Below are 18,019 nucleotides of genomic sequence, written 5' to 3'. Positions count from 1 at the left end.
TGCACAATTTAAACACTAAGAATTTTATAAATATGATTTAGGTGTATGAATTCTATTTGACTTTAGGTTACTCTCTTAGTTGTATGGAGGAAATTTTGGAACACCAATGATGAACAGCCCATGAATCAATTGTGTGTGTGTGTGTGTGTGTGTGTGTGTGTGTGTATTTACCCCTGAGTCCAGTGAAAGAGGAAAGGGTCAGTAAAGTTGTATTTTGGATTATTACCAGGTTCTCAAGACTTTTAGGATGATTCAGACAGGGAAAATGCACCCCCAAATCACAAAACTAATAATTCTCAAAGCCAAAATTAGAAGAGAAAGTAATATATATGTCTTGTTATTTATATGTAGTTCATGTGAATTAACACTTATTTTATTATTTAGAAAGAGAATCACTTGGTTTAAACATGTGTCTTGTTCATGCTTTTATTTTGTTATTATAAATTTGAACCTAACTGTGTTTTTATGTCTTAAGTCTCACCACATCCAGAATTCAGTAGAGAGAAAACTATTTTCAGGGCACACAGGGATCATTTAAGCATTCTTCCCTCTGTATGCTGAGTGATCTCAGCCTGATTTGGTAGATTTGGAATGAGCCAAGGGATTTGTATTTTACCAAACAGTTCTGCTGCTTTAGATGTGGTATGATGAATATAGCCCAATGTCTGTGCTGCCTTTTGAAAAAGTGTCCTAGACAGACTAAGACTTGCCAGTAGGTCAGACCCTATGAACCCTCAAAAGTACGGTCATTATCTTGACTAATAGGGCCCAAGCCTTAGAACATGATTATCATCCAGGAGGTGGTGTTTGCCTCTCACGAATTCTTCATAAACACTCTTCACCTCTTATCAGAAGGAATAATTTCTAGGCTTAACCCTCAACCCAATTTCCCAAACAAAAGGGTAGATACAAATAGCCAGAGGAATGTTGAAAAAGCAAAGCAAAGCTGGTGGCATTACAATTCTGGACTTCCAGCTCTATTATAAAGCTGTCATCATCAAGACAGTATAGTATTGGCACAAAAACAGACACATAGATCAATGGAACAGAAGAGAGAGCCCAGAAATGGACCCTCAACTCTATGGTCAACTCATCTTCGACAAAGCAGGAAAGAATGTCCAATGGAAAAAAGACAGTCTCTTCAACAAATGGTGTTGGGAAAATTGGACAGCCACATACAGAAGAATGAAACTGGACCATTTCCTTAAACCACACACAAAAATAGACTCAAAATGGTTGAAAGACCTAAATGTGAGACAGGAGTCCATCAAAATCCTAAAGGAGAACACAGGCAGCAACCTCTTCGGCCTCAGCTGCAGCAACTTCTTCCTAGAAACATCGCCAAAGGCAAGGGAAGCAAGGGCAAAAATGAACTATTTGGATTTCATCAAGATAAAAAGCTTTTGCACAGCAAAAGAAACAGTCAACAAAACCAAAAGACAACCGACAGAATGGGAGAAGATATTTGCAAATGACATATCAGATAAAGGGCTAGTATCCAAAATCTATAAAGAACTTATCAAACTAAACACCCAAAGAACCACTACTCCAATCAAGAAATGGGCAGAAGACATGAACAGACATTTTTCTAAAGAAGACATCCAAATGGCCAATAGACACATGAAAAAGTGCTCCACATCACTCGGCATCAGGGAAATCCAAATCAAAACCTCCATGAGATACCACCTCACACCAGTCAGAATGGCTAACATTAACAAGTCAGGAAATGACAGATGTTGACGGGGATGCGGAGAAAGGGGAACCCTCCTACACTGTTGGTGGGAATGCAAGCTGGTGCAGCCACTCTGGAAAACAGTATGGAGGTTCCTCAAAAAGTTGAAAATAGAGCTACCATACGACCCAGCAAGTGCACTACTGGGTATTTACTCCAAAGATACAAATGTAGGGATCCGAAGGGGTACGTGCACCCCGATGTTTATAGCAGCAATGTCCACAATAGCCAAACTGTGGAAAGAGCCAAGATGTCCATCGACAGATGAATGGATAAAGAAGATGTAGTATATATATACAATGGAATATTATGCAGCCATCAAAAGGAATGAGATCTTGCCATTTGCAATGACATGGCTGGAACTGGAGGGTGTTATGCTGACTGAAATAAGTCAATCAGAGAAAGACATGTATCATATGACCTCACTGATATGAGGAATTCTTAATCTCAGGAAACAAACTGAGGGTTGCTGGAGTGGGGTTGGGGGGTGAGGGATGGAGTGGCTCGGTAATAGACATTGGGGAGGGTATGTGCTATGGTGAGCGCTGTGAATTGTGCAAGACTGTTGAATCACAGATCTGTACTTCTGAAACAAATAATGCAATATATGTTAAGAAAAAAAAAAGAAGATAGCAGGAGGGGAAGTATGAAGGGGGCGGAAATCAGAGGGAGAGACAAACCATGAGAGACGATGGATTCTGAAAAACAAACTGAGGGTTCTAGAGGGTAGGGGGATGGGGGGATGGGTTAGCCTGGTGATGGGTATTGAGGAGGGTGTGTTCTGCATGGAGCACTGGGTGTTGTGCACAAACAATGAATCATGGAACACTACATCAAAAACTAATGATGTAATGTATGGTGATTAACATAACAAAAAAAATTAAAGGAAAAAAAGGGTAGATAAAGTTTTCCTATCTGAACTGTTTGGCCAAGCAGTTGGAAGGCATTTGCATACTAACTTTTTGTCCATGGCCATGTATTCAAAGTGTCTCCGCATCTTAATTTATGCAGTTCAGTGCTGGATTTGTACTTTCTAACCTTCTGGCAAATAAAATATATCTTATTGAACCAATTTATCTTCTTTTATTGCCTCCCCTTTTATCTTCTCTCTTTTCTATTTTGTTCACTCCCTTTTCTTGATCTAATTTCTTTTACTTTCAAACGCATCTCGCACTCTGATATTATGTCAGTCTGTTTACTCAGTAAGCAATAATTACTAAGTTAATGGCACATTTATATATGACTGTATTCTTACAGTCATATATATCTATTCTCTAGATGAAAAATTTTCTGAATCTTCTCTTTTCTCTGTTCTCCAGATTGGCCCTTCACTCCCTAACTTGTTCCTTTCATGTTTTGTTTTATCAATTTCTGGTGAATCTTCAAACCCTTCATCTTGTCATTTACTAAAGATACTGTCGCCAGACCTGTAACAAAATGCAGTGTTCTGGATTTACTCCAGGATTCGATGCATGTAAACATAGACAGCACATTTGTTCCTCTAGAGATGTCTGAGGTGAGGACAGCTAGAAAGAGGAATTAGTTAAAATAGGACTAATTAGAGAATTGTTAATAACATTTGTTTGGGCAACATCATGAACTACAAAATTGATTTAAGGTCCTATTCTATGCTGTAGGCTAGCTAACTATGTCTCTGGTGTTACTATCAATCTCCTGGAACAGAGATACTTAACACAGTCAAGGTGATCTAGCAGATATAAAAGCTGAAAAATTACTAATATATATATATGTATATTAGGATATATCTTAAAATCCACTATGCAGCCAAGAGCCAATTGTAATATTTAGTGAAACTATTTTAAATTGACAGCAATTTTTTATATCAGGCAATTATTCAAACCTCAAAACAGCCTTTTTCATCCTACAAGTAGCACTATTAGAAAAGGCTCTCGAGAATATGTGGTGTCTCCCTTGAATCTTGATGAGAGAGAACAAATATTTTGGCACTGCCTTTTTCTGAATCAGACTACTGTGAGTATCTATTTGTCACTGTAAGGACTGATACTAGCTTGAGGAAAGTATAAAGTATGTCTGCTCACTGTAAGAAATTAGTCCTTTTTGCATTCTATTTTTAAATTTTTTTTTAGGATTTTATTTTATTTTTTTAAGATTTTTTTTTATTTATTTGAGAGAGAGTGAGAGAGAGATATCACATAGGCAAAGGGAGAAGAAGCAGACTTGTTGCTGACCAGGGAGCCCGATGTGGGGCTCGATCCCAGGACCCTGAGATCATGACCTGAGCTGAAGGCAGATGCTTAACCGACTGAGCCATCCAGGTGCTCCTATTTTAAAAGATTTTATTTTTAAGGAATCTCTATACCCAATGTGGGGCTTGAACTCACAACCCTGAGATCAAGAGTCGCATGCTCTTCTGACTGAGCCAGTCAGGTTCCCCTGTAAAATATTTTAAAATGAAGTACTTGAATTGAAACTTCTATTGGGGCTTTTATTGATGTAAAGTTTATTTTTAAGTGCTTTTTTTCAGCATTTTGCCAAGCTCATCTAGATTAAAATTTGTCAATTGTCTGTTGGTCTCAGCTTTATTTTATTATTATTAATTTTGTCTATTTTAAGCTACTTGGGACAAAGAAAATGTGTTGTAGAATATTGGGTTGTGATGCTATCTATAAACATACCAGAATAAATTGAATGTAGACTAATCCTTAAAACAAAATACAGTTTTTATAAGGGCATTGTTATCATTTATGTTTTGTAATCAAGAATTTATTATAAGTACATTATTTGATAATGACCATATCCAATAAAGTCAGGCAAGAAAAGTTAAAGAATAGGAAAGGATGGTGGGAAGAAGAAGCTATTTGACAATTTGCTCTTACGTTTTGAGCAATACTTCATTCAGGACAGAGAGTTGTTTAATCCAAGCTGGTTTTGTTGCTTGTGGTTTAAAATTCAGCCAGTGTGTTATTAGATGATATGTTGAAATAAACAGTAAACTAACTTAAACACATTTTATATACACATTTTCTCTGAATATTATGAGCATAATTTAAGAAGCAGTCTTTTTCTCAAAGGAAAATTACTGTTTCATAACATTTATGTTTTCATAACAATTATTATTGTTACACACAAGTGACATGCGTATCTGGGCTCAGAAGAAAAAAACCCTCTTATGATATTTCTAGGTAAATGAATGATTAGCACTCTGTTTTAAAAGAAAATAAAGTTAAATATATGAATTTCAACACATAGAGAATCTGAATTTAAAAAAACAAGTATCATCATAACTTGTGAGATGAGTCAATTCAGAAGATATAGTTTGTGAAAACCCATCATGAAGCCCTCAAACAAATCATGACTTTATGTAATGACAAATATATATTTCAGTTTATTAAAAAAATTCTTTGGCTTAATGTTTGGAAAATGTCCAAAACTATACAAGGATGAAAGGGCATTGACAGTTGGTTTTCTTTTTAGAATTATCTTTAAATATTATAAATCAACACTTAGAAGCTTGATAAATAATAGATTTTCAAACACATAACTTATCACACAGTTGTACAATTTTTTGTGAATTAAACAAGCTTGTATTCTACATATATATATATACATATTTTAAATGATTGCTTTACTTTTTTTCAACTTCACTGCTAAGTTTTTCCTCCTTCTATAGAATTTTTAGTGTTACTGTCCAGAAAGGCAATAAGTAATGGAGTAAGACTTTTGTTGGGAGACAACAGTTGGCAAGTCTGCCAGTTTCAACAAGAAATTCTGCCAAGTTCAGCCATTGTTTGGCCATTTGAGGAAATGCTTCAACATTTTGTGTTAAAATACCAAGCAACCTTCTCATTTACCCTAGTTTGAAAGGTCACTCCTTGGAATTCAGTGAAACCTGAACACTAACTATGTTACAGAAACCATCTTTACTAATTTATTTCCCTTTATAAGAGCAGTGGGATAAATATTAGGTTGACCTAAGAATAATAAAATGATAATTAGTTTCTGAATATTTTCTCTTTGGCGATGGGTCATGTTTCTAACACCTTCAAAATTTCAGCTCTAGCATCTATTGTATAACTGCATACAAAATCATAGAGTCACCATCTAGTTTTCTGTGGAGACTGATACAAAGAAATATATTCATTCATTTAATAATTTATTGAGCAGTATTAAGCATTACTAGGTTCAGGCACTTATCTAGATGCTTAGGATATATTTGTGAAAAAAAAGCAGAGTGCTTGTACTTGTAGAGTTTATGTGTTAAAGATATGGACAGAAAATAAACAATAACATAGAATATATGTAAATTATAGTTGATGGTTTGTTGCAATGGGATTGATGTTACAGGAAAAAGCTCGCACAAACTAAAATAGATGAAGATGAGCAAAAGGGTTATGGTGGTGTAGGTGTAGCTGACTTTAAATAGTGTCTAGGTTAGGTCCCCAAAAAAGGTCTGTATCTGAGCAAAGACTCCAGGGAGGAGAGGAAGGTGGCATATGAATTTCTGAGAGAAGAGCATCCTATGCTCTTTAAAAGAAATCCACAGATAATTTTTAATCTTGTTTCAGATAATGTGTTTACCTTTCTTCAATTTTATGCCAGTTGATACCAGAAGTACTAACAAGAAGTATATTTGTCTAAAGGAAGAAGAAATACTGAAGTCTGGAATCCAGGAACTACAGGCCCACAAATAAGGAAGATTAGCATTTTTTCTATATTCAGGTGCTGTAATGACGGATAAATGATGAAGAGTAAAGGAAACATAATAAACTTAAAAAAGTTGGTTAATTCATTCAAATAGGTATTCCTTCATTAATTTCTATTATAATCTTATATCAATAAATATGATGCACAATGACCTTTGTTGCTTATTATAAATTTAATTCTAAAGTGTTATCCAAGTTAGAATTGATAGAAAAGCTAGAAAAGCTCATACGTTTTATTTACAGTCTGTGTCCTTCACTGATTATAAAATTATGCAGTTATATCTGGAAGTAAAATCATAGACCAGAATGTAGAACAATCCCTTAAGTCTATATGACTTTGAGTAATTAGGAGTGGAATGTTGTCTAAATGTAGGAATCTAACTTTTTTTTTAAAGCAGATGTTACTTCAAGATCTACATCATAGTTACACTTAACGAAACCCTCTGAGGACGTATGGAGCTAGAGTCTCCTACTTCTGTTAGAAACCCATTAACTAGATTTATTTACCTTATTCAGGACTCTAACTTCAGGAACTATATGTAACATGAAAAGTTTTGAACATGTAGTCCTTTATGGTACAGAGAGTACTGGAACTGATATAGTTGAGAGCTTGCAACCTTAAATATGTAGTTTTTTGTGACGTTGAGAATTTAGTGAATAATCAGCTTTCAGGATTAAATCTGAAAAATCATACAATTAGTGAATTTTTAAAGGATATTTGAGTTATACAATGACTCAAACATAAACTCTTTGTTAATTTAGGTGTATTTATTTTGAAGGAAGTAGACTGGAATCTGGTTCATTAAATATGGACATATATTAATTTTATGATCAAAAAGATTCAGTAAGTGTTTTCTAATAATTTTGAACTGATAACATGGAACACAGCACAGGAAATCCTTTTGGAAAGTGTATAATTAAGGAAGTTAACTCATGTGAGGAATTCAATTAATTAAAATATTAAACAATATTTAGGAAAATCATTTTATGGGCTTCACCCCTGCCAGTTTTTTCTAAACCTTAATACTTGCTCATATCTCATTTGAAGGCCTTTCTGTTCAAATTAATGAAACCAAGCATTCTTCAAAGCTTTATTCTTAAAATATCTTTAAACACATTCTGTCTTTAAAATGAACAGTTTCTGTTACCCAACCATGATGTTTGCAATTTAGATACGAGGAAATCTTTCTGTTAAAGTATGAAAAGTCAAAGTTATATTAGAAGCAGTTGAAAATAAGATATTTCAGAGTATCTTAACCAAAGCACATACAATTGTGAACTAGGTAGAGTCCATTAGACTGTTCTTTATTTCAGGGTTGGGTTTTTTTTTTTTTATGTTTCATCTATAATCCAAGGTTTCCCAAATATAATAAATATGTACAGAAAATATCTGATTTATCAAGTTTTGTCATTTTAGAAAACATCCTGCTTCAGGCATTCAGTCCTGAACTTGGGACAAGATGAAAAGTCGAGTGGAGGCCAGGAGAATAAATGAAGAGTTCATACTTTATTATTTTTTTTAAAGATTTTATTTATTTATTTGACAGAGAGAGACACAGCAAGAGAGGGAACACAAGCACGGGGAGCGGGAGAGGGAGAAGCAGGCTTCCCGCAGAGCAGGGAGCCTGATGCGGGGCTCGATCCCAGGACGCTGGGATCATGACCCGAGCCGAAGGCAGACGCTTAATGACTGAGCCACCCAGGCACCCCAAGAGTTCATACTTTAATCGGGATTGAGCACGGAGGTGGAGCTGATATTGTCCAGAGCAGGGGTCCTATCTTGTTTACCTTTAACATCTAGCACTGGGCCTGGCACATTGTGAGTGCTTGCTAAACTGAGGATCAGTCTGTTTAACCCTAGCACCCCTCCATAGCAATAAGTCATATAACTGTTCTCTGATAGGATTAAATTCTGGTGTGAACAGAAAGTTCCCCAAATAAGATATGCAAGGAGACAGACTTTAATTTCATAAAAGAAAGAACAATTCTGAAAGGTCTTATGTGAATCATGTAGAGCAAAAACAAGCTACATTTTTGGGGGAGAGTGTAGAAACCTTATATCTTTTAGCCTCCCTCATTTATAATGTTATTGTTTTAAATATTTCTTCTACCTATATTTAGAACCAAATCAGACTCCACCCCTCTCCAAAAAAAAAAAAAGCACTGAGTAACTGGAGAATATATACCATGCTCATAATTAGATGACTTAACATTATTAAGATGTTAATCATTTTCAATCTAACTAATGACTACACTGCAATTCCAATTATTGTTCCAGCAGGAATTTTTAAAGAATTTCCAAAATCTAAAAACCTAAATAATTTTTGGGAAAAAAGAGCAAGTATGGACGAATGCCCCTAACTAGTTGTAACGGTTAAATGTATGTGTTAACTTGGCCAGGCTATGGTGCCCTGTTTGATCAAACACTAGTCTGGATGTTGCTGAAAGGTATTTTGTAGATATGATTGACATCTAACATCAGTTGACTTCAAGTAAAGGAGATTATCTGCATAATGTGTCTGGGTCACATCCAATTAGCTGAAGGCTTTAAGAGCAACACTGAGGTTTTCTGAAGAAGACAGAGTTCTTCAAAATTTTTGTTTCCCAAGCTACTCTTAACTACCAGAGGATAGAGAGTAACTACTGGGAGTTTGGTTTGGAGGAAGGTGAGGGTTAAACAGGTATAAATGAAGGAACTTAGTGGAAGAAAATGCATACAGAAAGAAAGATGGGAAATTACCAATTGCAGATTCTACCTACCATACACAGGCATGTCTCATTTTCTTGGGCTTCTCGGCTATTGTATTTTTTACAAATTGAAGATTTTGGTAACCCTGCATTTAATAAGCTTATCAGTACCATTTGTCCAACAGCACTTGCTAACTTCATGTCTCTGTGTCACATTTTAGTAATTCTCTGAGTATTTCAAACTTTTTCATTATTATTATATTATTATGGTGATCTGCGATCGGTGCTCTTTCATCTTACTATAGTAATTGTTTTGGGCATCACTGACCATGCCAATATAAGATGGCAAACTTAATAAATGTTGTGTGTATTCTGACTGCTCACCCATCTGTGTCCCTTTCCATGGGCCTCCCTATTCCCTAAGATACAACCATATTGAAATTAGGCCAATTAATAACCCTACAATGGCCGGGTGCCTGGGTGGCTCAGTTGGTTAAGCGACTGCCTTCAGCTCAGGTCTTGATCCTGGAGTCCCAGGATCGAGTCCGGCATCAGGCTCCCTGCTCAGCAGAGAGTCTGCTTCTCCCTCTGACCCTCTTCCCTCTCGTGCTCTCTATCTCTCATTCTCTCTCTCTCTCAAATAAATAAATAAAATCTTAAAAAAAAAATAACCCTACAATGGCCCCTAAATGTTGAAGTTGAAGAGTCGCATATTTCCCATTTAAAATCAAAAGCTAGAAATGATTAAGCTTAGTGAGGAAGACATGTTGAAAGCTGAGATAGGTCAAAAGCTGGCTTTCTTGTACCAGTTAGCCAAGTTGTGAATGCAAAGGAAAAGTTCTTGAAGGAAATTAAAAGTGCTACTCCAGTGAACACACAAATATTGAGAGAACTATAGAGTCTTATTGATGATAATGGAGAAAGTTTCAGGATGGGTTAGCCTGGTGTTGGTATTAAGGAGGGCATGTATTGCATGGAGCACTGGGTGTTATACACAAACAATGAATCATGGAACACTACATAAAAATAAATAAATAAATAAATAAATTAAAAAAATAAAAATAAAAAGGAAGATCAAACCAGCCATAACATTCCCTTAAGCCAAAGCCTAATCCAGAGCATGACCTTGACTTTCTTCAATCTATGAAGGCTGAGAGAGGTGAGGAAGCTGAATAAGAAGTTTGAAGCTAGCTCAGGTTTGTTCATGAGGTTTAAGGAAAGAAGCCATCTCTGTAACACGAAAGTGCAAGGTGAAGCAGCAAGTGCTGATGTAGAAGCTGCAGCAAATTATTCAGAAGATCTTCCTAAGATCATTAATGAAGGTGGCCACAATAAACAACAGATTTTTAATGTACACAAAACAGCCTCCTACAGGAAGAAGTTGTCCTCTAGGACTTGCGTAGCTAGAGAAGAAAAGTCAATGCCTCTTCAAAGCTTCAAAGGACAGACTGACTCTCCTGTCAGGGGCTAATACAGCTGGTGACTTCAAGTTGAAGCCAGTGTTCATTTACCATTTTAAAAATCCTAGAGCCGTAAGGATTATGCTAAATCTACTCTGCCTGTGATCTATAAAATAGGACAACAAAGATTGGAGGATGGCACATCTGTTTACAACATGGTTTACTGAATATTTTAAGCCCACTGTCAAGAACTACTGCTCAGAAAAAAAATGATTCCTTTCAAAAGATTACTGCTCATTGAAGATGTACCTGGTCACCCAAGAGGTCTGATGTACAATGAGATTGTACAATGAGATTAATGTACAATGAAATGAATGTTGATTAATGTTGTTCTCATGCCTGCTTAGCATCCATTCTGCAGTCCATGAATGGAGTAGTTTCAACTTTCAAGTCTTATTATTTAAGAAACACATTTTCTAAGGTTAAAACTACTATAGATAGTGATTCCTCTGATGGATCTGGACAAAATAAACTGAAAACCTTCTGGAAAGGATTCACCATTTTAGATGCCATTAAAAACATACATGATTCATGGGAAAAGGTCAAAATATCAACATTCACAGGAGTTTGGGAGAAGCTGATTCCAACCCTCAAGGCTGACTTTGAGGGGTTCAAGATTTCAGTGGAGGAAATAACTGAAGATGTGGTAGAAATAGCAAGAGAACTAGAATTAGAAGGAGAGACTGAGGATGTGACTGAATTGCTGTAATCTCATGATCAAACTTTAACAGATGAGCAGTTGCTATTTGTGGATGAGCAAAGATAGTGGTTTGAAATGGAATCTATTCTTGGGAAAGATGCTGTGAAGATTGTTGAAATGACAACAAAGGATTTAGAATACTCCATAAACTTAGTTGATAAAGCAGCCACCATCAACATCAAGGCAAGACCCTCCACCAGCAAAACATTACAACTCACTCAAAGCTCCAGATGATGGTTGGCATATTTTAGCAGTATTTTTTAATTAAGGTATATGTGTTGTTCTTTAAACATAATGCTATTGTACTATACTATTTACATAACTTTTATATGTACTGGGAAACCAAAAAATTCATTCGGCTGGCTTTATTAATTATGGTATCACTTTATTGAGATGATCTAGAACCAAACCCTCAATATATCTGAGGTCCACCTGCACTTTAACCTAAGGTTTGGGGACCAGCATCCATTCACACTAGGGGTGACTAAATACCAGCCACCAATGGGAAAGGGAAGCAGAGTGGTTAAGAGCATGAGCTCTGGAGTCTGGATTCCTAGGATTCAGTTCTTGATACCTCCACTTGAATTACTATCTGATTTGGGCCCATTACTTAGAAGCTCTGTGCCTTGATTTTGGAGTTTCTTATTGGCAAGCAACAATAAACAACAACAATAATAATAATTCCTGAGGCTTTGGGGAAGGTTAAATGAGTTTATACATGAGTAATTAATAATGTACATGGCAGAAGGCAAATCCTCAAAGAAATCAGCTAAATGATCTCAATAGGGCAAGCCACCCTTTGAAAAGGGGTTCTCCTGTATTAGTGCAGTATGGAAAAATTCATCCACTGCTAACTTTGGGAGGGAGAACTGCAGCCGGGAAGGCAGACTCTCCTGTTTGAGGCAAAAATAAAATTTATGTGTCCCTCAGGAATATGAGGATATGTGCACTCATCTAATAATGTCAAGGACCAGAGGATTAAGCTGACAATATATATATATATTTACCCAAATAAACCTGACAAGTTCAAAGATATTTTAGTTAGTGAACTGGGAAATTAAACTCCCAGTTCACTAACTAAAATATCTAATAAAATTAAAATGTAGCAGCGTCCTCACTATGTATGACATGAATGCTGTCTGAAATGTACTCCATTCTAGGCAGTTGTGGCAAACAGGGAACGTTTTATTGAAAATAACTTTTTGAAGAAGACATATGTAGACTGATTAATAAAATATTTAAACATGTTAGTCTAATATTAGGTTTCCATTATTTAAGTAAAAGTAAGTCTGCTCTTTTGCCTCACATTTGAAAACAACTACAGAGTTAAGCAAAAAAGCACGTACACACACACACATTTTGACGACATGCTTTTCGCATAGTTTTAATCCTCCTTATTTTCAGTTATAACATGCTTTATTCTTCTCTAGTACTTACCAAAGTTCTGATTTTCCCTTCAAATTATCCTTGGAAAGAAGGCAAAATTGAGGTTTATGCCCCAAATATCTAAACAACAATTGGTATCATGTTAATGAAGATGGACTCGATTAATACTCATTTGCAGAATTTATGAAATTGATACTTGGATATTAGACAAATTTATCTTAGTTTGATTGCTAAAACCAAGCCTGTGTGCTCATGAATATGCTAATGAACCTCCACGTGACTAAGCTGTGAGGAGAGGGGCACTCTTATAAACCAGATAGTTGCCATTTACTGTATCACCGTTATTTAATATACCAAATGACATGCTCAGGAGTCACTGTGGTTTCATAAGAAACACAGTTGAGCTCAGGTTAACCTAAACACAAATAGAAAAATAATGACAGATTTATACAAAAGTTTATGCCATATTAACATTTTTTTTAAAGATTTATTTATTTATTTGAGAGAGAGAGAATGAGAGAGAGAGAGTACATGAGAGGGGGGAGGGTCAGAGGGAGAAGCAGGCTCCCTTACTGAGCAGGGAGCCCGATGTGGGACTCGATCCAGGGACCCCGGGATCATGACCTGAGCCGAAGGCAGTCGCTTAACCAACTGAGCCACCCAGGCGCCCCCATATTAACATTTTCTAATTAAAAAATACATTGCATGTTAAGGGGTATAAGATTTCTCTGAAAATTGGGCTCCATCCAACAACCTCAATAAAGTATAGAGCTATAGCCTTAATACTATAGGGGTAGGTTGGTTATTTATTTATTTACTTATTTATATTTATGTTGGGTTGAGCTGTGTTGAGATTTTTGACCTTTTAGTTGGTAGTAAGGTAAAAAACATACATTTAATTCAAAGCACAAAGGAATAAAAAGATAAAACTTGTTTTACATTTAAAAAATAAATTCACTATTTTGATCACTTTTGCAAACGATAATATATTAGTGTGTTAGTTTTGTAGAATACTATCTCTTTTAAGTAAACAAACTAAAGGAAAAAAAGGAAGAAACATGTTCTAGGAAAATATTTGTAATTATCATCTGAAAATACTAGTAATCTCATAAACATAGACTCTAACTCAGTTCACAGCCAGTGATTCTCTTTTATTTTTAAATAATAATAAGACTTTTATTGTGTTGTTAAAAATTAAATTCATTTCTTCATTTTTTGTAAAATAATTTATTAAATTAAAAACTAATTTGCTTTCAAGATTACACAAATATTGGAAAATGCAAAAATTATTGATTTAATGCCCAATAAAATTATAATACTAATTAGACATGAAAAAATAATAATCTAGATTTATTGAGGACTTTTCTGTTTAAATTGAAATGGCAATATAATGTATAAAAATATATTTTCTATTATTTAAATGGTTTGCTTACTTAATTTATTTAATTATATGTTCTTTTATCCTAAATAACACTAGCTCAATACTTACATTCCAAATTTTACAATTAAAGGTATTCTACCTATTACTGCTTCAATTTTATACTAATTAAGACTCTATATCTTCAAAATTATAAACCAAATTATAGGTAGGTAAACCAAAATTAAGGTGTGAAAACTATTTGAGTTGTGTAACTGCTATTGATGAAGGAATTTGGGCAGGAATTCCTATGGGAATTCTATGGGAATAAATGGGAATTGAAATATCTGGTTAGTTTGTAGCCCTGATCTGTTTCTTGTAAATTTTTATTTTCCTTCTAATTTCATCAAAACATTTTCTTATTATTTCTTGAAATAATGTAATAGTGCTGCATGGTAGAAGTACTTTGGTAGAAAAAGAGCGCTTTCCTAAGAAATTATAAATGTTTATAGTTCATGCATGGACTTCAAACCCAGATACAGACAAATGTTTTAAACAGTTATGTACTGACTTTTCATCTTAAGAGTATTCTGCTAGTCTGATTGAGTCAAAAACTCAGGTGCTACACATTTGACACTGAGTGTCTTTCATTAACACCATTGCAATGATACAGCTTATGCTTTGGGGTTAATGCCATCTCTGAATCCTAAGCAAAGATAAGATAGAGAATAAAGCCAATGATTTCAAATAATGTCCTTTGAATATATATGTTTTTTGAAAAGTTGATACCATAATCCTGATATCTCTAAAATAAGAATTATTTTTTCAAGCTGTGTTGATAGTCATACACAGAGTATAAAATCAGTTTTGTTTTGTGAATGTATATTTTGACCCTTTAAAAAATGTTTTGTTAATTTTTGTATAAATATCTCTAAGACAATTCTTATAAATTAAGTTACTATCAAATTTTAACCATGGAGCTAAAAATTGAAAGTAAATAGTGTTATAATGGTCACAAAAATGATGTAAGTTAAAAATATGTAATAATACTATTAACTGAAGTTTGATTAGTTTTATGTGTTATCAAAAGATTTATCCACATTAACATAAAGCATATAAGGTCATCTTTCTTTGTCTTAATATTATTTTGAATTTCTTACTGAAATAAATTCATTATGCATAAAATAATGGTAAAATACAGTGAATGTGAAGGTTCTCCTAAATATGCTAGCATTTTGGTTCCATTTAAACTTATGCTAGGCATCACCAGCGAGTAAAGTATATACACCTTGGTCACTCATTTAACACAATTTTTAAAATTACAGAACCAATTCTAATTTCTTTTTGTTTTCTTGTTTTTTCCAATCTTTGTTTTTTAGAGTGAATGAAGTTTTATATATTCTAAAAGTTTACATTTTTTAACTAACAAAACAATATTTTGGAAAGTGCTAAGATATGTTAGAAAAAAAAGAACTTGTAGTAATAATTAAGCACATTTCTTAAAGATAACTGAATATTGCAGGTAAAACATACTTCAGCTCACATTATTGTTATGATTTCTGAATCCTATGTTTCATACTTAGAACTGGCCTTAGACTCTGCATTAATTTTATGATCCTATAGCATCTTAAAAAGAAGTTAATTCTTTATGGCTGAAAGCATGCATTGATCCTCTGATATTCTCTTATCATTAAGGAAAGCAAACTTTAGAATATAATAATATGAGTTCTTATTTCTAACTTTCAATTATTTTCTCAAATAACAAGTCTTTGCCTAATGACCTTCGAAATTCAGTTCTTAGTGGTTTTCAACAGTAGTTCCTGAAAAAAACGAACAAACAAAAAACAAAAAAACCTATAAGTTATACTATTAGTACACTTTTAAAAATTTAATTAAATTATGGAAGAAAATTATGGGGAGTTCCTTTTTATAAAATACAATATTAACATAATACCTCCTTTAAGAAAATAATCTAAATTAAAAATAATGCTATTTTAATTTTTGTTACTAATCGATGGCATTGGGTTAGGCATTTAATGTGTTCTTTTCATTTCCTTCCCTAATTATCTAATGGCTATTTACAAAGTCACCTTCTAAAAACACGCTTTCCATTTCTACATATGTGTCAGGGAATTCAGTACAATTGATGATGGAAAGGAAATAGGAAATCAGCCATAATATTTTTAAGAATCACAAAAATAAGACTCAATTGAAGTTTCCATTATTTGGAGAAATTTGTGGAAAAAATGCATAGAAAATTATGAGGGAGTTACTCAGAATGAGTTTGTAGTCCACTGTTGTTGTGCCAGATTATGGGTGATTAAGTACGGGATTTCTCCACTGAAGGACATTTTGCAGGGTATAATTATATAGGTGAGAAAGAATATATATGTGTGTGTGTGTGTGTGTTCTTATGTCAAATTATGTCAGTCAGTATAATTTGAACCCAAATCCGATATCTAATTTTTATATAAATAAATTATATCAGTCAATATAATTTGAACCCAAATCTGCCAGCTAATTTTTCTTAGCAACAGATTTGTGACAGCTCTATACCAACACCCGAGTAGACAATGGTTTCCTAACAGTCCAGCACAGTCTGCACTGGTGAAGGAAGCATTAACAGATGTTTCATCTCAACAGTACTGTAAGTTTTTTTCTGGACATTTTTTTAACACACTTTAATTTCTGTTTAATAACCTGACATACATATTGATATCTGTATGTTTAATAATCTGACATACATATTTGGGAAAACTTTGTTACTTTTCTTTTTTCACAGTTATCTCTGTTTCACATCCTCCCCCAAAAGCCTGCAGAGGGATACCAGACAAATTGAAGTAATACGCTGTTAGCTAAAGAGTTGTAAAATTACAGTTAATGGACAAATAACATTTTCTCAATCCTAGCTGGGTTTTTTTTTTTTTTCTTTTTCTTTTGTAGCCCACCTCATGATCCAATACGGCGGAAACAATTCAGGGTTAGCAAGAGAGAGACTTAACCACATCTGGCAACAATGAACAATGAAAATTCTATTAGTTCAATAGTTGGAGATATATATGTGTAAATAAAGGTGAAAGGCAAATAGAAGACACATAATAAATTCAAAGTAATTACTTTTCTTTTAATTCTCCATTTTGTTCAACTACAGAGTGACTGAGACTCCAGGACCCCGTAAGTAGTCACTCTGTCCCCCCTTTCTCAGAGTACTAACTATATAAAAAGTTTAAAGACCCTTCCTGGGGGGGAAATGTTTTCCAGCTGTCAAAATTTAAGCCTAGCTAATAGTAGAGCAAATTTTAAAAGGCATTGTTCCCTGATTAAGTTACTTGTTTGAAGTATGCCTTTTAATCCATTTAGATTTTTATTACTTGCCAAATTTATCTTCTAGAATATCACTGTACATAATAATATCCAGTAGTAATAGATTTTGTATACATTTTGGAGTAATACACTGGAGTTTCTTTAACATATGAAATAAATGAGAATATGTTTCAATATTATTTCAATATCACTAAATTCTACAGTAGAAACACTGCCAAACTAAATGAGAATACTATTCAGAATACATAGATTTATTCTGAATAATGTACTTACCCAGCACAGCTTCTAAAGAAATTCTTGGTGAAATATTCTTAGGATGGAATTTGATTTTCTGAGATTCCACAGAAGAGATTTACCCCCGGGGCAAGGTGAGGGACAGGGAAAGCCTTGCAATGTAATCCCGCAGGCAGGCTGAGGTCCAATTAGCAGAGCTTGATGATCCTAAATCAGGAGGTGATACTCTCTGCTGGAGAGAGAGGGTTGTTCTGAGTAGATTGGAAGTGTTGTCACATTGTATGTGCTCAGCAGCAGAAGGGAAACATCAGAGCTTCCTGTTACATCACTCTGACCCCGCCTGCAGTTAGTGTTAGGTTACTTTCTTTCTCAAATAGCATACCCCAGGAAAGCAGCACTCCTTTCTTATTCTGAGACATGAGCAAGAAGCAGCCTGAACAGACAGAGATCATA

The 18,019-nt window shown here is 34.4% G+C and overlaps 1 protein-coding gene across 1 annotated transcript in view; it reads right to left on the bottom strand.

Moving 5' to 3' along the window:
* Positions 1–17,799, bottom strand: part of CALCRL (calcitonin receptor like receptor) — a 101,938-nt gene extending 84,139 nt beyond the window's left edge. Inside the window, exon 1 of the mRNA XM_028121223.2 lies at positions 17,606–17,799. The gene's annotated coding sequence lies outside the window, so the exon portion shown is untranslated. The remainder of the gene's footprint in view (positions 1–17,605) is intronic.
* Positions 17,800–18,019: the final 220 nt, after the last annotated feature.

This window comes from Eumetopias jubatus, unplaced genomic scaffold, assembly GCF_037043125.1.
Source record: "Eumetopias jubatus isolate StellerSeaLion01/CBP00866 unplaced genomic scaffold, mEumJub1_p1.0 scaffold_3, whole genome shotgun sequence".
NCBI lineage: Eukaryota > Metazoa > Chordata > Mammalia > Carnivora > Otariidae > Eumetopias > Eumetopias jubatus.
The sequence above is the reverse complement of the archived record's forward strand: the minus strand, read 5'-3'. Positions and strand labels throughout refer to the sequence as shown.